Consider the following 22397-nt stretch of genomic DNA (forward strand, 5'->3'; position numbering starts at 1 on the left):
CACCCAACCCCGCTCGCCTGGGGAGGGGGTAGCGAGATCCACCACCTCCTCCAGCCCGGACAGGCGGCAGGCTGATCTCGCTGCAGGGTCTCCACTGCTGGAGGACCCTCGGCAGCGCGCCGCCCCCTCCCCGCATCGGCCAGCCCCTGGGATTGTGGCAAGGTTGGAACAGCCTCCAGCCCGGGGACACTGGCTCCCCACCACCCTCCGGAGCCGGTGTGGAGGTCTCTCCAGGCACCTCAGGTTGTTACAAGGAGGAGGCGGTGTCCCATGGTGAGGCTGCAGCCTCTGAGTTGGTTGGGACAGACATGGGGTCAGTACCCATGATGGGACCAAGGTGTGGATGGGCCCGGTCTGACCACCGTGCCATCTTCTGTTTCGCCTTTTTAGGCCGCCACAGGTCTAGCCGAGGTTCCCTCTCCCCCCGCCAGCAGCCGCGGTGTTGTCAGGGGCCGGCTGCTAGGCAGACAAAGAGGTGGCAGAGGAGAGGGGAGGCAGTGCCAGCTGCGACTGCCCTGGGGTGGTGTTGGTGGCAGCCATTAGGGTGGGGCAATTCCGGCGAATATGCCCCAGCCCTCTGCAGGCATGGCACCGCAGGTCATCCGCAGACCAGAACACTTTACGGTCCTCCCCTTGGTGGGAGACCACAAAACCTCCCTCTGTGATCTCCTCCCGAGTCAGGCAGACAAAAACCTGATGCTGGAAGGAGTAGACATGGCGGAGGGAGGGGTCCCGCAGGCCGAGTGACAGCGGCGCCACTCTGGTCCTGACCTCCCCCAGTAGTTTGAGATGGGGGAGGAGGAGCTCGGTGGGGAGGTAGGGCGGCACGTTTGAAAGAACCACACATTCGGCGATGGCCTCCAGTGGGTCCACCACCATGTGTGTCCTGCTCACAGTGAGCCCCCTTTCCAGGACATAGTGGACCGTCTGCTCGGCCCGCAGGAAAAAGATGGCCTTACCGTACATCCTGGAGGCGGCTACGATGGCCGAGGGGCCAAAGACCCCGGATCATCGCAAGGGTGCACACCTCGATGGTCATTGTGGGGTTGGGCATAACATTTGACCCTAAGTTGCCGTGTTCGTAGTCGGAAAGGCGAAGGGGGGGTCGCGGAGTCAACGGAAATGTCGAGGGGCTGCCGTCCCTGCATAGGTTCTTGGCCGCCCTGCATTTGGCAGAGTGGAGGATGCCCCTGGGGTACTGGCCATGCCCACCCCTGGTACGGTCCGGCTGTCTATCTAAGACCAGGGTAGTAGGGAAAGGGTGTGGGGAGGGGGGATGGACGTGGCACCACAACAGCAGGTGCCACAAGGGAAGGTGCTGCAGGGCAACAGCAGAGCGGGGCAGCGTTCTTCAGCCCTGGAGGGGCCTAAAACAATATCCCAGGCTGCCCCACACTCACCACAGACGGTGAAAGGCAGGCGGACGGCGCCCTTCAGCCCTGTGGGACGCAAAACAAAGCCCTTGGTCTTCACAACAGCCCCAGGTGGTCCCACATCAGGCAGAGGGGCGGGAGGTCAGAGGGCAGCAGGGAGGGGGAGGGGCTGAGACAGGAACAATCACCTATCAGCCTGAGGCTGTGGCCGCTCTTACCATCTGTCATCGTCACAATACCCGGATGATTGACGGCAGGTTCTGACCAATAGGAGGAGGTGGCGGGACCAGACGACTGATGAGGGCAGCTGGTCCTCCAACCAATCTGAGTGAATGAGGGGTGGGGCCAGGCTGTGATTGAAGCATGCGCAGTATGGGTAATGGCGAAGGAGAAGGGTGTGTTTTTCAGATCGGAAATTGGTGAGACGTGATTAACAATATGGAGGGAGCGAGAGATCGTGGGGGTGGGTGGAAATGTTGTGTAAAGCTGCTGTGAGCCATAAACCGCGGAAAAAAGTTTCGGGACCCAGTTTGTACCGAGCGGAGCTGCAGCTCTTCATCTTCAGCTCGGGTTAACGGCCGCCATCTTTATTGGATGTAAATCAGGGCGCATGCGCGTTTCTCATCTTTGTCGGGGCGATGTCACAATGAGTGGGAGGGGCTTGTTCCCCATTGTTCAGAATGGAGACAACTTGTCCATCAAACTGGATTAGTCTTTGACTCCCAATGTCTTATTGATGCAAAGCGGTGGCAGAGATGGAAAGAAAAGGAAGCAAATCCTGCTCTCGGGATTTCAGTGTCTCATTGGACATCCTGCCCCATGTGTCCAAAGGTCTGCGGCTCTGTTCAGTCACATGAAGACCCAGGGCAGAAACTCACAACCCTGAGTCAACATCACCCTCAAATCAGGGGACTGCTGATGACGAGGGACAGTGTGCAGCTGGGGGTGATGTGTCGGGCAAGCTGGGTCTGCGAGGACTGCGTTTACTGTAGCAGTGAGAGACAGGCTTCCAACACTTGAAGAAATGCAACTCTATTTTATTGAACATAATTTAACTGTGGGTTGACACTATGCTGAGTTGACTGGAGACCTGAGGCTAACCTGACCAAACTATCTTACTACCACATGGTGGATGTTCTAGTTGTTGCTCACAGGCTCTGACTGTCTCAGAGGCTGCATCCCAAGAGAGCGGGAAAACTAGTGCCCTCTCGCTTTATCGTGGCTGTGTCCTGTCAGGCTGCTGTGTTCTGTGTGTTCATTGGTCATCCTGTGTGTCAATCAATGCCTGTCTGTGCACCATCATATACTTGTGTGTATATTATGACAGGGGGCATGACCGGTCAGCCTGGATCAGGGAGCAGGAGGGGAGAATGTTGTAAATTTCTATCCTGGACTGACAGTGATTAATTTTGGAAACTCCTTTTATAGGGGATTAGTAGGGGAGGATTTACACACAGCAAATTTAAACCAGGAGAAATGTTTATCTTTCCTGAATTACATTTCTGGACTGACGGTGATGCCTTTTTGTAAACTTATTTCACAGGGGCTTAGAAAGGGATTCGCAGACAGGAAACTCACAACCAATCCTCACATCAAATTCTGACAGCACCATTCGAGTTATCAGGACCTGGAGATTATCGACCTTTGTGTGTAAGCATTGAGTTACATATCATTATCACTCACTGTATAAAATGACTACCTCCTATCTCCCATGTAGATCTTGTTCACAATCTTAAATCTGTGTCCCTTTTACTTTTTATTAAAATAATTTTTATTCAAGTTTTTCAATAACAAATTTTCTCCCCACAATTTAAAACAAACAAGGTGTGTTTCCACACCAACACAAGAAAAGAACTCACCCCCCCCAAAATAAATAATAACAAAAAACCAACAGCAATACAAGAAAGAAGAAAATAGCAACATAGCAAACCCACCGCTGCAAAAACAAACCCCCTAACCATCCCCACCCCCCCCCCCCCCCCCAAGTTGCTGCTGAGACCGACCACTCTCTACCCCTTCGCCAGGAAGTTGAGAAAGGGCTGCCACCGTCGAAAGAACCCCTGTACCGACCCCCTCAGGGCAAACTTCATCCTCTCCAACTTGATGAACCCAGCCATGTCGTTGACCCAGGCCTCCGAACTCAGGGGCCGCATATCCCTCCACTGTAAACAGAATCCTGCGCTGGGCTACTAGAGACGCAAAGGCCAGAATGCCGCCTCTCTCGTCTCCAGCACTCCCGGCTCCGAAGCTACCCCAAAGATCGCGATCCCCCAGCCCGGCCTGACCCTAGACCCAACCACTTCCGACAAAGTCCCCGCCACCCCCTTCCAAAACCACTCCAAGGCCGGACAAGCCCAGAACATATGGGTGTGGTTCGCAGGGCCTCCCGAACACCTCCCGCACCTGTCTTCCCCTCCGAAGAACTGGCTCATCCTTGCCCCTGTCATGTGAGCCCTATGCAGCACCATCAGCTGAATTAGGCTGAGCTGTGCGCAAGAGGAGGAGAAATTCACCCTCTCCAGGGCGTCCGACCACGTTCCATCTTCAATCTCTTCCCCTAGCTCTTCCTCCCATTTCACTTTGAGCTCTTCTACTGAGGCCTCCTCCTCCTCCTGCACCAGCTGGTAAATAGCCGAGATCTTTCCTTCACCGACTCACGTCCCCGAAAGCACCCTGTCCTGCACCCCCCTTGGTGGCAGCCGCGGAACCTCCGCCACCTGCCTCTTAACAAATGCCCTGACCTGCAGATACCTAAAAGCGTTCCCAGGGGGGAGGTTCCACTACCCCACCAGCTCATCCAGAGTCGCGAACTTCCCATCCAGGAAGAGGTCCACAAACTGCCTGATGCCTGCCCTGTGCCAACTCCCAAATCCCCCACACATTCTCCCCGGCGCAAAACGGTGATTACCCCGTATCGGGGCCCAAACTGAGGCCTTCACTTCCCCGCTATGCCGCCTCCACTGTCCCCAGATTTTAAGGGACACAACCACCACCGGACTCATAGAGTACTTTGCCGGGGGGAGTGGAAGTGGGGCTGTCACCAAAGCCCTGTGTCCCTTTTACAATCTACTAATGGGAACAGGTTTTAAAAAATCTTTTGCTGGGTTTGCCATTGTTGTTTCTGGTGCCTGGGTCGATGCCGGGTGGTCCGTCTGGTTTCATTCCTTTTTCATGTTTTTGTTGTGGTTGAATCAGCTTGGACCAGTCCATTTAGGGTCCAGAACACAATTGAAGTCTCCTCCAAGAACCATTTGATCTGTATCTACGTCCGGCATGGATTGCAACAATTTTTTTTACAAATGTTTCTGTGAGAACCCCTCATGGAAAAAAAAAGATAGAGAAGCAGAATTAGGCCATTCAGCCCATTGAGTTTTTGAGTTTGCTCTGCCATTCGATCATGGCTGATATGTTTCTCATCCCCATTCATCTTGTATTGTAGCTCTCTTGAAATGAGTGCGAACATTACATTTGCCTTTCTAGCTGCCAACTTTCCTTTGTGTTTTGGGATGTGGGTGTCGGGGGCTGAGCCGGTATTTGTTGCCCATCCCTAATTGCCCTGGAACTGAGTGGCTTGCTGGGCCATTTCAGAGGGGGGCAGTTTGGGAGGATGGAAGGCTGAAGTGATTAAATGACAAAGGGGATAATGGTGCAAGACAAAACTGGGTGACAATGAGATAAGTAAATAATAAGAACAGAGAAGAAATAAAAGACAGGTCCAGGTGAGGTATAAATGGCAACAGCAGAACCATTACCAGCACCAACTGTCTAAAAATATCAGAGAGATGATTATAATCTGAAATTACTGAAATGAATGTTGTGTCTGGAAGGTCAGAAATTGCCTGATCCAGAATGAGGTTCTGTTCCTCGAGTTTCCTTTGAGCTTTATTAATAATAACCTTTTATTGTCACAAGCATGAAGTTACTGTGAAAAGCCCCTAGTCGCCACATTCCGGCGCCTGTTTGGGGAACAGGGTTAATTGGAGCAATGCAGTAGGCTGTGGACAGAGTGGGAGTTGGGCAGGGAATTAAAATATAAAATGATCAGAAGCTCAGGATTATGCTTGCAGACTGACTGGTGATGTTCCACAGTCACCCAATCCAGATTTAATCTCCTCAGTGTAGGGGAGACCAAATCGGGAGCAGTGAATACACAATAGTGGATGGCAAGAAGTACAAGTAAATTACTGTCACCTGGAAAGTGTGTTTGGAATCCTGGAATATGGGAAGGAAGGCGATGTGGTTGTTGCACCTGTTGTGTCTGCACAGAAATGGTTTACAGTGATGTTCATATGTTCATAAGAGCACAAGAAATGGAAGCGGGGGGGGGGGGGGGGGGGAGACCATATGGCTCATTGAGCCTCTGTAACCTGCTCGTTCAGGCATCATTCTGATATACTTCCCCGTATCTTCCCCAGTCCTTCCAGATCCATTTTATGATATGAATACATTAGCTCAACAATCCTGTGAACTAATTTAGTCTGGCCCAGTGTCACCGAGCTGAAATCCAGTCTTTCTCTGACACATTATTCTTAATGCCATAACTGACAGGTTATGAGTAAAAAAGTCAACTATTTAGCAGTAAGGGGAAGAGGCAAGTTTGTAGATGCTCTGCAGTGTTACAGACTCATTGGAACTGCTTATTCTGTCTCATCTTACATTCAGCTGACAGTAAAATGACTAAAATGCTGCCACATACAGGCATTTGGGGACAACGGTGAGTTTGCTGCTCAGATTAGTTAAAGTCTCCATATTGTAAAATGGATCTAGAAGGACTGGAGAAGATGCAGGAAAAAATATTTGAATTATGCCTGAACTGGCAGGTTATGCCCAGCAAGAAAGATTGGACAGAGCATAACCTTTTCTCTGGAAAAGGGAATGAAGGATGACCTGATCCTGTAAGATTATGAAAAGGTTTGATATGATAGACAAGTGGAAGATGTTTCCACTGGATGAGAATAAATATGAGTTAGTCATTAATTAATCTAATGTGCAGTTCAGGAGCATTTCAGAGGGAGATCACTCACATACTTCACATGTGCAAAGGGATTTCCTCAGTTTTCCCACTGGTTAAGACTCCAACTTTAAAAGCCCCAAACCATTTGATCCAATATCAGCACATTGTTATTGACGAGGGGCAGTTTAACTGTTCTGTCCAGGAAGACAAAAATCACTGTTCACCTGAACCTGCTCAGACCCCAACACGTTGACATCTCACTGTCCGTGTTTGGTCTGTTGTCAATCACACCCAGGACAGAACTGTAGTGGATGGGCCTGTACTATTTAGGTGCCCTATTAATTTATTTAATACATTTGTTACCTTGGCACAATGGTACCAATCTGAATCAGTTCGCAAAGCATAATTTCTATCAGCAATATCGATTTCAATGGCGGAGTTATTACCCATCATGCGTTGCGGCTGGGAATGTGCTCTATCCACATTACATAAGCTCCTTGCACATGCGCAGAGTCCAGCTATGACTGGAGCATGCGCCAATCGGGTTGTGACTGGAGCATGCGCAGTTCAGGTTGTTGCTGACGGTGCGAGGAGCGGGGAAGGAGCAATGGAGCGACTTTCAGGATTGGAGCCGGTGGGTGGCCGGGGAGCAATAGAAGCTGTGGAGTGAGCCGGGAGGCTTCATAAATACCCCGTGGAGGCTTCAACTCCCGAGTAAAATGTTAACAGTTCCGTCTTAAACAGCACCGAACAGAGTGAGAGCTGAGCGGTGACAGGCCCGGGTTACCGGCCACCATCTTTACAGAGTACAAGGTGCCGCAGGATGCATGCACTGCCAGTCTGGCCCGGATACCAACTCTCCCGGATTGACTGACTGGATTCTCCAGGATTTTATTTTAATCATTTGTGGGAGTCACTGGCTGGGCCAACATTTATTGCCCATCCCTAATTTCCCTTAAACCGAGTGGCTGGCTGGCCATCTCAGAGGGCATTTAAAGAGTCAACCACATTGCTGTGGTTTGGAATCGTGTCGGCCAGACCAGGTAAGGATGGCAGATTTTCTTTTCTATTCATACACGGGATGTGGGTGACACTTGCTGGGCCAGCATTCACTGCCCAGCCCTAATTGCCCTTGAACTGAGTGCATCTCAGAGAGCATTTTAAGATGGATTGCCCATGATAAATTGCCCTTCGTGACCAAAAAAGGTTATGACGGGTTATTGGGTTACAGGTATAGGGTGGAGGAGAGGACTTAAGTAGGTCAGTGCAGACTCGATGGGCCGAATGGCCTCCTTCTGCGCTGTATGTTCTATGTGCCACCAGAAGAATTGTTACATTATCAATATTACTATTTGTGAAGCTCAAGATCTAATTTGCTTTATCAACTACTGTCTTAATATGTCTTGTAGATATACAAAGTCCCTCTTCACCTCTTTCTCTTTCCTCTCAGAGAGGCCAGTTGGGTTTTTGTGACAATCCAGCAGTTTTCATGGTCACTTTTTCCCAGTGCCGGCCCCACAGCCGACCAGATTCATTCAGCTCAATTTCACAACCTGCCTTTGTGTTTTTGTAGGTTCTCTCTCACTCCCTATTTTCTGTTTTAAATGTTTCACAGGGTGTTCGAAGGGGAGGCTTCAAAGTCCGGAAACTCAAACCAAGCATCACATCAGGATCTGACAGACCTCAATTTATCATATCCTGAATATCAACTTGCTTTTAACATGGAAGGAAAAAGCATTGTTCACAGTGGGGAGAAACCGTACACGTGTTGTGTGTGTGGACGAGGGTTCACTCGATCATCAGGCCTCACAAGCCACAAATGCAGTCACACACAGGAGAAACCGTGGAAATGTGCGGACTGTGGGAAAGGATTCACTTCCCCATCCAATCTGGAAACTCATCAACGCAGTCACACTGGGGAGAGACCATTCACCTGCTCAGAGTGTGGGAAGGGATTCACTGAGTCATCTGCTCTGTCCACACACCGGCGAGTTCATACTGGGGAGAGACCATTCACCTGCTCAGAATGTGGGATGGGATTTACTATTTCAGCCAACCTGCTGAGACACCAGCGAGTTCACACTGGGGAGAGACCATTCACCTGCTCCAAGTGTGGAAAAGGATTCAGTGATTCATCCACCCTGCAGAAGCACCAGCGAGTTCACACTGGGGAGAGGCCATTCACCTGCTCAGAATGTGGGAAGGGATTTACTATTTCAGCCCACCTCTTGAGTCACCAGCGACTTCACACTGGGGAGAGGCCGTTCCAATGTCCAGACTGTGGGAAGTGCTATAAAAGTTCTGGGGAACTGATGAGCCATCAACGGGTTCACACTGACGAGAGACCGTTCAGATGCTCTCACTGCGGGACTGGTTTCAGTCGATCATCTAACCTCGCTGTACATCAGCGAATTCACACTGGGGAGAAGCCATTCGCCTGTGCCAAGTGTGGGAAGGGATTCACTCAGCTATCCGCCCTGCAGAAGCACCAGCGAACCCACACTGGGGAGAGGCCATTTGCCTGCGCGATGTGTGGGAAGGGATTCACCTCTTCATCCACCTGCTGAGACACCAACGAGGCCACAAATAACTACAGTGTTTGGATTTTGCTGTTCCTCACATTCAGGTCTGAACCATGTTCATTTGGGTCTCTTTGTGCTGATAAATTCTAGCCTATTTACAGAGGCTAATATTCTGTGTAACAGTCAAATAAATTAGACTTGTGTTAAATACGTGGTGTGTTGAATCATTTTAATATCTCTGACACAAGTTAGTTCCTTTTGAAGTTCTCTCGCTCTCCCGTCTCTTCCATCCTCACCTCCAACAAGAAGTGTGAGGAGCTTGTGTGGCTTCTTCGTGACTGAGATTGAGTAAATCCGATCAGCTGCCTCTGCTGCTTCCCTTCCTTCCACAAGCCCACCGGACCAAACTGTCTCAATGTCATCCTTTCCCGAGCCCGGAACCCACATCTTTCTCTAGTTTCTCTCCCATCTCCCCTCTCAGAGCTCATCTTGTCCATGAGACCCAGCTCCTGCTCCATCGACCCTATTCCCACTGAGCTACTGATCAGCCAACTACCCTGTGTCCATGGGTATTGTCAACATTTCTCTTTCTTCAGGCACTGTCCCTCTGTCCTTCAAATCTGCCATCATCACCCCCTCCTCAATAAAACAAACCCTTGACCCTGCCATCCTTACAAATTACTGCCCCATCTTCAACCTCCCTCTCCTCTCCAAACTCTTTGAACATGTTGTCACCTCCCAAATCCTTGCCTGTCTTTCCCAGAACTCCCATGTTTGAATCCCTTCAATCAGGTCTCTGTCCTGTCACAGTAGTAAAATACAAGAGACAAACATAATCTCAATGAGAGTTTGGCTCAAGTTAGAATCAGATTTTGATGGGAAATGGAATGTCAAGTTTGTGCAATATGTGTACGTACCTTGTGAAATGAATTGCTTCTGTGTTCGGCTTGGGATGGCCTTATCGCGGCCTTGGCCGTCTGAGAGCCTGTGAACTGTCCGTGGGAACGAAACGCAGTAGTGGGATGAGTTACTCCTTCCTTGATAAAGAATTGCTATGCTATGCAACTAATGAGCTAACTGTGTGACTAATGATTGACAGAAATAATTATATGAAGGAGGGGTTTGGGGGGGTTTTGTAAAATATATAGTTAACTGTAACTAAGAAAAAATTGTCTTCACTTGCTGTAACTCTGAAGTTACATTTGTGTAGCCCCACAGTAAATAAAAGGTTCTTTGAAGTCATCTGGTGTTCGACTGATGATTACCTCCGGACTGAAAATTTAGAATTATCATACGATGGCCCGTACGGGGATCTCTGGTGCGTCGACAGAAGCAGACAGTGTAAGCGGCAGATCGCCTCCGGACGCGTGGGGAAAATAGGGCCCCCAAATGTGAGTATTTTTATCACTTTGGTTTTTCCCCTTCGCTGTCCCGGTCGCGAGCCTGTCCTACTGCCTGCTGCTGGAGATGTCCCTACGATATTCAGGTCAGTCCGGCGAACCCCAGAATTTCAAAGAGCTTGGGTTAGAGTCCCTGAGGTTCGAGTCCTCTAAAGAGCTTGGGTTAGAGTCCCTGAGGTTAAAATCTCTAAAGAGCTTGGGTTAGAGTCCCTGAGGTTCGAGTCCTCTAAAGAGCTTGGGTTAGAGTCCCTGAGGTAAAATCCCTAAAGAGTTTGGGTTAGAGTCCCTGAGGTTAGAGTCCTCTAAAGAACAAGGGTTGGAGTCCCTAAGAAATAGTTAAAGAGGTAAAGAGATATCGATGCCAACATGATCCTTGTTATTACCTGAAACCTTCGCGATAAAAGGTTCCTATTAACTTTGTAAGGCGGGTGATGTAGAATCTTTACGGGCTATACGTCACCTTCGAGCTGTTAATTGGCTTGTACAGAACGCGATTACTCCGTGATTTAAATTATAATCCCCTGCAGATGCGGATAACTCTGCTTAATAACACATAAAACATGGCAAAAACGTTGCGGACCCTGGCATAAAACATACACGTAATTTCCTTAATTGAAAAACAGGGCAGGATAACCCTGTAATAAATTCAAAATTGGATTAGTGATCTAGGATCACTATTAAATTGTAATCGGAAGGACCGTCTGGCATCAGACAAAGGGTACAATGGGTAATACTTTAGATACAACTTTTGAAAGTGGCAGCACACTGCAAACACTGTGAACAATATCCATCTGAGCAGTTGAGACAATTATGGGGGGTATTGCACAAAAATGTAGGAGAATGAAAAATTTGGAAATTTAAATAGAAAAATGGCCACTGGGGGGGGGGGGAACAGGAATAGTTAAAACAGCCAAGGTCTTGAAAACGGAATGCACATATGGGAAAAGAACCAAGTCATTAGGCTATCCGCCTTGAATCTGTATATTAATCATGTGAGTTTAGGCTTAAGTGGGATAAGGTGCTGTCAGGGACTGTGGAGTCCCTAGATCTTGTCTCCCAGAATTCTGACATAAACTGCTTTTTTACTGATAATCAGGCCCGCGTGTGAATATTTTCACCCCTAACATTTGGTGTAGTCTGGAAGGATGTTGCTGAGCCGGACGCTGCTTGAGCCAGTGGACAAGGCGAGTAGTCAAACCTTTGACTGCGAAAAATGAGTCACTCGTCAAGGCAGACGGACGGTGAGATAACATCCAACGAATCTGGTAACAAGGCTAAATGAGTAAAAGAGTCAGTTTAAAATTCCTCTTTTTTTTTGTTTTTTGAAAAGCAAAATATTCTGGTTAAAAAAAAACAATGATCAAAAATGGGTGTGATCTCTGTGGAACAGAGAAAAATGGTGAGATACACAGGAGTGAGATAAGACAAATAAGCAGGAATCATCTTAGTTCACCGGTTAGAAGCACAAATGACTGAAATGAAGCCTTCACACCATTTGGAAAACAGGCTAGTTTAAAGGAATTGAGCTCTGACTCCTTTAAGCATAGCAATAAAGCGGGTAAAGATAGCGGCAGTACAGATTGTGCAAACTGGCAAGGACATCACAAAACTGCCAACAATTACGGCTAACGACTGTCCTGGAATGTCCCAAGGAGAAAAAAAAAATCAAATAAAGTAGAGTCCAAAAGATCAGAAAGGGGCTGAAACGCTCAATTAGTTTTTGTTCAGGAATATCCGAGGATGACAAATCCCCCTCCCAAAACAAAAAATGGGGAGTAAAGTCAATACAAGATTAAGGTTAGGAACTTAACAATGGATACTTGTCGAGAATAACTTCAGATTGTTTCAAGCCATCCAAATAAATTCGGCAGTAATTCAATTAATTTGAAATAAAAGAAAAATAAACATCCAGTAATGTCTCTTTCCAAAAACCAGTTAAATAACGAACATTGAAAATTGAATTCAGTTTAAAGAACAAAAAAGAAATTTGAGTAACATTGAAGGAAAGGATAAATAGTCACGTAGCGGATGGAGATGGCATCATGTCAAATTCTCCACCACTTTCGATTCTGTACAAAAGGTTAACCATTTCAGCAAGCAGGTCATCGGCACAAAGAAATATACGTCTCTAAGAATAGCTAATGCCTCTAAAATTAATCAGTGGAAATTGATTTAAATGGAATAACACCGATAAAGTTTTCGAAGGAGAATAGAAGATTTTGTTCAGTATTTTAAATGAGCTATTGTGAAATTTCTGTCTCTTTACTCTGATATTTACGACCTTTGAGAATGTGTATGCTTGGTCTGTGAATGTTAATATCTCTCTGCTACGATTTATCTTCTGAGAAAGTAACCTTGGGTTTATAATCTGGAATTTTAAAATAGGCTCCAGAAGGATTTTTAACTAACTGTCGAAGCCAGGTATTTCTACCATAGATGATTTTGCCGCCATTTTAGAGAAAGAGAGAAAGAGATAGACAGAGAGAGAGAGAGAAAGAGTTTTAGGCATCTATACTTTGGTCTGAACTATTCACTGTCTCTGTATTCATATTTCATTTTCAGACCTTGACTTTTAAAAGTTATGTTTTGAGCTGTTTGTCTAAGGAGATAATTCCTGTGATATCTACGCAGTGCCTTTTAAATGACTTTCAAGTTGTAATCAATAGAAGACAAATAATACAATTCTTATTTGCACCTGACAATTTTTAACATAAATTTCTACTGAGTTCCAATAACCGCAAGAGCAACTGGTAACCTTGAATTGATGGTTTCAAATCCCTCAACTGATACAGTCTAAAATCCTTCACTAACTTATTGTGGTGTGTCGTCTGACATTATGATTTAAAGATTTAGTTTGAGTACAGTTAACAATTTTTTCCTTTCAAAGACATTTCATTGACATTTCCCGGGTAATTTTGATACACAAGGAATTTTAATCAGGGTGCAAAATCACGTGTGTAAGAATAAGAAAATATTAGTTTTATGGTGTTCAGTGGAAGTTAGGATAGTTGAAATACATATGACAAGTTGCAATGCATTTGACATATGTCCAAGCCGGTGTTTCATTAGTTCAGGGTTAAAACTTCCCTGACACAAATACTTTGTAATCATCAGTGGGGTAAAACTAACCTGTCTCACAGCACAGATGTTTTAATTATGAGATTGCAGAATTAAATATAAAGAACAGATGGGTAAATTAAATATGTCCATGATCATGTTTCTAATTTAAACAAAAGTAGGGTGATGACAACATGATGTCTGGGAAAGAATACAGTGCAAAATTGGTTCAGTCAGAGATTCAATAACATATTGTGTTTGATATTTTAAAATAATTGTTCAAATTTAGCTTGGAAATTAAAACTTCAGACAATGTGTGAAGCTGTTTTTTTTTAAAAAAGGAAAATCACACAACTCTGGTTGAAGCAAATCTATATTCCAAAAGACAGATCGTTCTCAGACACCTGATAACAGGAACTTGGCAGCAATCCAACACTCCCGTGCTGGGTTTGCCTGTCCACACTCTGAGCTCTGGCCTTGTAATTCTGATAAAGTAATGAAAAGTCAAAACAGCTGAAGATGCATTTTAATTGGAACTTACAAATCTCAAGTTTGGCCCAGACAGGAAAAGTTTCATACGGACAACATCTAACACCTGGTGACGACCAGGACACTTTTCCTTTAAATTTTTAGGTTAAACATTCAGGAAAGGCTGGCATGACAGCAGCACCAGTGGAAACTTGTGATGACTCTTGAGATCTCAGAACAACTACAAGCTCTTCAAGGCGCTTGGATATCATTGACTTCACAACGTACACAGGATACTTGTAGCTATATGAACTATGGGGCTTTATATAATTTTATTGATGGGATATGCATCCCAGCAGTCAGAGACTGGACCAAGGATATAGCTTATTTTAATGCTCGACTACAGCTACATTCGGGGACAGACATCGGATGCGTAAACAACTTGTGTCTGCTCCTCACACGTTCCGGTATTGTTTATAATATGAATTAAATATGTACAGTGTTTTAAGTAAGGTTGTTATGAAGCAGGCTGCCAATGACAAGGGTGCCACTAGATTTTGAGGGCATGACGACCTACACAGAGTTAGAAGAGGTATAATCAATAATGTAGTGACTTGATTTAAGACAGAAACTTCTATGGTAAATTCGCTAGACATGCAAAGGTTGAATGCAAAGATAGAACAACTTAGATATTAATGACAGAAAATGGCTGAACAAGCCACATTCCCTGTAAACTGTCTTATGAGACCCGAGCGTGGGTATGTACAGGCAGTATCCACTAAAACAACAAGCTTTTCCCAGCCTGGGCTCTCATTCAGTCACGGCATTACTAGGCCAGCTCCAAACTCAGCATCTCACCATAGCTCGACAGAACAAGTATGAGATTTATCTCTTGAACAATCCAAAGCTCCAATTCCACCATTGCACCACTATTAATCCTGCAAATTTTCTCACCGATCCACCGCTTGAGCAAGAACACACTGGACACGATTGCATGTCACTTATAAAGGACGATTCATCTGTCAGGGAGGACCTGTCGGATGCCCCTCTTAATAACCCAGACCTGACCATGTTCACAGATGGAAGTGCTTCCATCGGTGAAAGGGGGGAGCGGTTACCAGGATATGCTATAGTAAATCAGGACGGGAAAACCTTGGAGGCAGCAGCCTTTGAAACCCCGTTCTCAGCCCAACAAGCCGAGTTATTTGCCCTAATTCGCGCCTGTGTCCTCGGAAGGGATTTATGGGTGACTATTTATACAGACTAGATATGCCTTTGTAGTCACGCATGGCTTTGGCCAAGTATAAGGGAAAAAAAGACAATTTTTGTTAAACATATTGACTTTTAAAAAAATAAACAAGAAACCAATTTACTTCTCAGATAAATATTTAAATTCTATTCAAGTATATGTACAAAAGGTGACTATTTTCCCAAGAGCATAAAGAAAAAGGCTGCAGCACTACTGACTGTGATAATAATGCACTGCCCATACATCGGGTAAAACCCCCCAACAGATATAGGAAATAAACAGGCAGACCACTAAACCAAAGAAGCTTCCCAATGGAAGGCGATGGTGGTGAGTCAGACTAAAAACATCACCAAGCCAGTCTCCCTCGGAAAAGCCAATGCCAAATATTATCAACGTCGTTAAGTTGCAGGATGCTCCTAAAAGTATGAAAGAGTTGTGGGAAGATTGGGGTGTCATCATGATGCACGTAACTAAGTTGTGGGTCACCCCGGCAGGACAAACTTATATGACCGACGCCTTGGCAGCCTGGGTCACTGAATGTGTTCACTTTGCAACTCATTGTGGTGCACGAGCTACGGATGATATATTGCTGAAGACTTGGTGGCATCCAAGCTGCAGGAAATAGCACAAAACATTAGCAGTCGTTGCCTGGTATGTCAGCGATATAACCCTGGGAAAGCAATACCCTGTGAAATGGGTAAAAGCCCGTTACTGGAAGGTCCCTTTGAGACACTCCAGATGGATTACATCGAGTTGGAAAAATGCCAATGTCATAAACATGTATTGGTTATTGTTGATGTATTTAGTAAGTGGATAGAGGCTTACCCCACTGTAGATAACAAAGCTTCCACAGTAGTAAAAAGTTTTGATGAGAGAATTTGTTCCTAGATTTGGGATTCCACATCGATTAAGCTCTGATAATGGACCTCATTTTGTGGGACAGATCAATAAGGAATTTTGTACTCAGCTGGGAATAAAACAACAATTACATTGCGCGTACCGACCCCAGGCAGCAAGAATGGAAGAAAGAGCTAATCAGACATTAAAAACGAAACTGGCAAAACTACAGGCAGAACTAGAGACTTTAGCCACTTGGCTCAAATTATTGCCGATTGCCCTCTTCCAGATACGTGCAACCCCAGCCGGAAAGCCACGACTGAGTCCCGCCAAAATTCTATACGTCAGACCCTCTCGCACTCCCTGGGATCAAGAAAACAATGACTACTGAAATGGCCAACTATGTGATAACCTTAATTAAGGTGTTGAAAGGCCTCCATTCACGGGTGTGAGCTGCTTATGAGGAAATACCTCCCTTCTGTCACTATTATCCGGGAGAGTATCTCCTGATTCGTAATTGGATTAGGAAAGGACTGGGGAAAAATGCCTGAACCCACATCCATCATTGTAAGGCCTTGAAGTAACATGAAAAGTAACCTTTTTGTTTCCAAGCCCTAGGTTACTGTTCCACCCAGCCTGTAGGGTGAAGTACCTACTTATCACCGTAGTCCTGCTGGGACTCTTGCAGACAAATGGGGAGGCCAAGCAAAGAACCTGTGGAGGTAGCGGAAAATGAGTCCATCACGTGTCAAGACGACCCTTTACGCTGCATCAACAACGGCCCTGAGGAAGGAGGAATGTGACCCCAGTGGACGGATGTTCGACCTACGTGTGACAACCTCACCAAACCCTGACCTTGATGGAAGAACTGAAGGAAGATTGCCCTGCCATCGGATCGGATGTAGATGGGACTATAGCTGCAAAAAACAGGCATAGTACCGCCAGGACAAAAGTATAAGGGAGGGATGTGTTAGTGAAGTACAACCCTTGAAAGGACAAGGCAGAAAAGGGAATTACATATAAACACATATCTGGCGGATCATGGGGGTCTTATCTGTGCATTGATTAGTGATCCTGGGAGTGGTAACACTTATAATAATCATGCTTAGCTTCCTAATGAAATGCTTGTGCAAAAGTGTCAGTACAGCAGTAATTCCACAACAGTTAATACAGCAACATGAAGTGAGCCTAATGGATGAGAAAGAGATGCAGAGGGAAGGAGGAAAATGATAGAAGTGCAGGTAGAATGGGACAGACTGAGACAAGTGGCTATGGATTAGAAGTTATCATGAAATGATAAAAGGGGAATGAGAGTTTGGCTCAAGTTAGAATCAGAGCTTAATGGGAATGGATGAGAGATTGGTCAAGTTAAAAATCAGAGCTTGATGGGTAATGGGATGTCAAGCTTGTATACGTGCATTGTGAAATGAATAGCTTCTGCGAGAAAGCGTTATCACGGCCTTGGCGTCTGGAAAGCCTGTGAACCATCCATGGGAGACTGTAACTGTTTGTGAGAACTACACTCCTCAGGACTGTCGATAAAAGCTTGCTATACTATGAAACAAACTAATTATTATTAATGATGGGAAAAAATAATTACTTAAAGGAGGGGCGTAATGAGCTAATTGTATCACTAATGATTGAAAGGCTTGATGGGTTTTTGTAAGAATATAGTCAACTGTAACTAAGAGAAATGTGCTTTTCACTTGAGTTACAGCTGTGTTGCAGGCCCCGCAGTAAATAAAAGGTTCTTTAAGTTACCTGGTGTTCGACTGCTGATTACCCCTGGACTGCAAAAATTTAGTATTTTCATTTTCATAGCATAAAACAAGAATTAAATTCATGATTATTCAGTAGTTAACATTGATTATCATTAGTGAATTGGTGTATTAGGTAATTATATTGCAAAGACTAGATCTTTATTTTTAATAATAATACTATCAACCAAAATCTTTCCAGAAACTGCAGAACTATCAGAATTTGTTTGAAAAATAAATTACTTTTATATTTTGAGAAGTTTACAAGACATCATACTCCTGCCAGAGACTATGTGGGCTGGGCATTGGAGCAATGGAATTGGTTACTGGGCTAGTAATCCACAGACCCAGGTTATGCTCGGGGATCTGGGATCGAAGCTGCCGATGACATATTGAATTTGAATAAAATCTCAAATTAAAAGTCGAATGATGACATTGTTGATTGTTTTAAAAACCCATCTGGTTCATGAATGTTTTTCAGGAATCTGCTACTCCTTATGTGGCCTGTCCTACATGTGACCCCCAGTTCCACAGCAATGTTGTGGTTGATTTGTAAGTGCCCTCTGAAATAGCCTCACAAGACACGCAGTTCAGGGGCAATTGGAATGAGCAGTAAATGCTGGTCCAGACAGTGACTCCCACCTCCCATGAATGAATAATTTTTTAAGGCGGCTCATTGTTCAATCTGAAGATTAGTCAGAACTGTCTGTTTGATTGGATTTGATTTATTGTCACATGTACCCGAGGTAGTGAAAGGTTTTGTTCTGCGTACAGTCCAGAAAGATCATTCCATACTTGAAAAAACTCAGACATACGATAAATACACAATGGTAAATACATAGACACAGATCCCAGGTGAAGCGTAGAGAACTAGTGTATCTTGTATCAAATGTATCAATTACAAATTACTGTATTATTAGCTCCAATCTGTAACAGATGATTAAATAAGCAGTGATCCTTATTGATTTACAATTAAACAATAATGAATCAGTAGTTATAGTAAAAGTTTGAGTTTTATTTGTTGTAAAAATGTAAAAGCTTCATTGCTGTGTATAAAGATGTGTATTGAGGATAAATATAGCAGCAAGAGAGACCTTCCAACTCTGATTCGCCTCAACATTTAGAACTATGTAAGGAATTGTGCAGAATAGGTAAAGGGCTGTTATGAAACTGTTCGATTGTATTCCTGTCAAAAGTAATGAGAGAAGGTGGTGTCAGTAATTAAAGATCCAATTCAATTAAATAGCGCCCAATTGACCAATGGTTATGTTACAACAGGCCCAACTCTGACATGAGATAATGGGTCATTGGGGGTAAAAGTCGAGATTCTGAAGGTCTTCCCTGATGGCCAAGTACTGAAGACTCTCGAGGCCGACTTCCAAGGAAATTACGGAGGAGCCAGGGAGGGTTTACGCTTCTACAGACTGGTCACCACCTTGAAGTAAACGTCAATGTCTTCAAGTCAGTCAGTAAAGCTTCTCTTTAAAAAGACCAGAAATGGTCGTACCAGGAAGAATTAGTTGAGCAGCGAAGCTGACTGTAGAACCTGCAGCGCGGGAAAGCATGGCGGAGGCGCAGGATCCCGGTTTGGTGGCAGTGGGTCAATTTTACTGCGGGGTGGGCAGCACGGTGGCCTAGTGGTTAGCACACCGCCTCACGTGCGCTGAGGGCCCAGGTTCGATCCCGGCTCTGGGTCACTGTCCGTGTGGAGTTTGCACGTTCTCCCCGTGTCTGCGTGGGTTTCACACCCCACAATCCAAAAATGTGCAGAGTAGGTGGATTGGCCATGCTACATTGCCCCTTAATTGTAAAAAATAATTGGCTAATCTAAATTTTTTTTTTTTAATTTAAATTTTTTTTACTACTGCGGGTGGAGTTCATTCAGGAGAGCTTCGCCAAGCAAATGAAGGCACCAGAAGTCAAAAGGATGAAATTTAGAGACAGTTTGGTCCGTGGGCTCGTGGAAGGGAGGGAAGCAGCCGAGGCAGCTGATCGGATTGACTCAATCTCAGTCACAAAGAAGCTCCACAAGCTCCTCACACTTCCTGTTGGGGTGTGGATGGAAGATACAGGGGAGAGCGAGAATACTTCAAAAGGAGCTAACTTGTGTCAGAGATATTCAAAATTTTCAACACTGCGTATTTAACATAATTCTAATTTATTTACCTGTCTTTCCCTTTTAATATCTTAAATACTTCAATCAGATCAGACCTAAAATGTCTAAATTTTGGTGAAAACAGGCCTAATTTGTCGTTAAAACTTTGGGTCAGAGCTTCTGAAATCTCTCCCTCGCCTCCCACAGCATCCTGGGACACAATTCATTCAGACCCGGTAATCTAATAATCTTCTGGCCGGCACAATAGCAGAGTGGTTAGCACTGCTGCTTCACAGGGCCAGGGAACCGGGTTCGATTCCGAGCTTGGTTCACTGTCTGTGCAGAGTCTGCACGTTCTTCCCGTGTCTGTGTGGGTTTCCTCCGGGAGCTCCGGGTTCCTCCCACAAGTCCCGAAATATGAGCCTGTTAGGTGAATTGGACATTCTGAATTCTCCCTCTGTGTACCAGAACAGGCTCCGGAATGTGGCGACTAGGGGATTTTCATAGTAACTTCATTGCAGTGTTAATGTCAGCTGACTTGTGACAATAATAAAGATTACAATGAATGGGTCAAAGAGCCTCTATCCGTGCTGTAAAGAGAGGGAATGAATGAGAAGGACATTACAGAGAAACTGCCAAAGCCACAACATTCACCAGCTCTAAGGACACACCTTAGTTCCCTTTCCAATCTGAAAGCAGCCTGAGCTGGATTTACATTCCCCTTAATTCATCATTGCTGGGTGATAATCCTGTACTTCCTTACCTCACACCACTGTGACAGCACCTTCACTACACAGACTGCAGCAACTGACCAAACATCACCTTCCCAGTTATTCCTGAAGGCACCGCCTTCCCAACCTGTCCCCTTGCCTGAGGTGTGGTGATCCTCAGGTCACATGACCGCCGGTCAGCTCTCTCTCCCGGGACCAGGCCCTGCGTCACAGCCACCAGCTTGGGGAAGCAGAGCGCATGCGCTAGCGTCTTGGTGACGCAACAGCTGGTGGGCGAGACCTGAAGGTTTCTGTTCCCAGCCGGGTCCTAGTGCCCGAAACAGATTTTGAAAATATTCACCCACTCCCAGGCTGAAGCTGATGGATGTTTGTTGCCTGGAGGTGTCTCTGGATTACGTAGACATTCAGTGTGAGAGGCTGCAGCCTCTGTATAGCTACCTGAAGTGGGTTATACAACGTTTGATTACATTTCGTGGTCCTTTCCAGTTCATTATCAGGATGTTTGTGTGATATTTTCTTAACATTAGGGTGATATTTCTTTATTTAAAATACATTTCAGCAACAGGCTTACTGGTGATTTTTAACGGATAGAACATTATTTATTATCACACTATTTCCCTGGATGTTGAACATCTCAGTCTCTCGTCTCTTTCACACTCACTGACACAAACAGAAATTAGGTAAAGGTCAAGTTGAAACTGTAATGATGAAAATGGAACGTAGTCTCCAATCTTTATATCGCTGCAGGTATGTTGTCTTCTTGTTTAGCTGATCCTTTAGTTGGAGTGAAGCGTTTTTAGAAATATATAATTCTCACGAGGCTCTGAAGCTTCTTGTAGATGAAGAGCCAGGAGGTTGGTTCTCAGGGGGACTTGGAAGCTGGAATAAGTTCAGCCCTGTGGCTGCACTGGGAGACATTCAGCTCTGCTGGTTCAGCTGGTTCCTGGTCCTACAGATGCTTCTCACACACACATTTGCTTTGTTCAGGGTTTAGTATACTGCATCCCTGACAATTAACTGCATGGTTAAAACTCTGAGACCCAGAACACCCCGATACAATAGCAGTTTACGATGCTCACTCACGCTTATCTCTGTCCCCAATTCGAGCTCATTCTCCTGTGTTCAATACGGCACTGGAGATCAACAGTCCATGAGATTTCATATTCCTCAAATGCTGGTTCATCCTGACACAACGAGACATTTAAACTTCACAGGTGGCTGTAAATTTTCCTTATGCAGGTCCGTGTTCAACTAAATATGGGTCACAGCATCGACTATTGCCCACAGTTTAATGTCCATAATAACATGTTAAGTTGCAGCCACCTTGGCAGAGTTTGTGGATCTTACAGTCTCTAATATCTAGTATCCTTGTGCCGAACGTGACATCTTCAATCTACTCTTGGGTCTGATTAATAGTCTGCATTGTAGCTGGGTGGGATGGGTGGCATGGTAGCAAAGTGGATAGCAATGTTGCTTCACAGCTCCACGGTCCCAGATTCGATGCACAGCTTGGGTCACTGTCTGTGTGGAGTCTGCACGTTCATCCCGTGGGTTTCCTCGGGTGCTCCTGTTTCCTCCCACAAGTCCCGAAAGACGTGCTGTTTGGTGAATTGGACATTCTGAATTCTGAATTCTCCCTCTGTGTATCCAAACGCGCGCCGGAATGCGGCAACTAGGGGCTTTTCACATGTAAGCTTACATGTGACAATAAAGATTATTATTATGGAGGGGGTGGTGATTACTCTGGCTGCCGACTTCTGTTCCGTGGTCTTGTCTATTCCCAGTGGCCCTGCAGAGGCAGCATGTGGTATCCACCGGAATGTTTGACACCTTCCACACCCAGTGGCTACCTCAGCGGACAGAGTGTTTCAGAGACACTGGGAACAATATTCTGGTTCAGTTGGGAAGGTTCCCTACACTTTTGTTGGGGCTTCTGGCTGATTTTGGTCGTTTA

General features: G+C 45.5%; 1 long non-coding RNA gene across 1 annotated transcript; it reads left to right on the forward strand.

Annotated features, from left to right (window-relative positions):
- The first annotated feature begins 1737 nt into the window (after window positions 1-1737).
- Window positions 1738-3152, forward strand: LOC119959406. The gene is made up of 2 exons (XR_005459195.1): window positions 1738-1792; window positions 2917-3152. It is a non-coding gene; the product is annotated as an uncharacterized LOC119959406 (long non-coding RNA).
- The last annotated feature ends 19245 nt before the right edge of the window (window positions 3153-22397 follow it).

Source organism: Scyliorhinus canicula, unplaced genomic scaffold (assembly GCF_902713615.1).
Source record: "Scyliorhinus canicula unplaced genomic scaffold, sScyCan1.1, whole genome shotgun sequence".
NCBI lineage: Eukaryota > Metazoa > Chordata > Chondrichthyes > Carcharhiniformes > Scyliorhinidae > Scyliorhinus > Scyliorhinus canicula.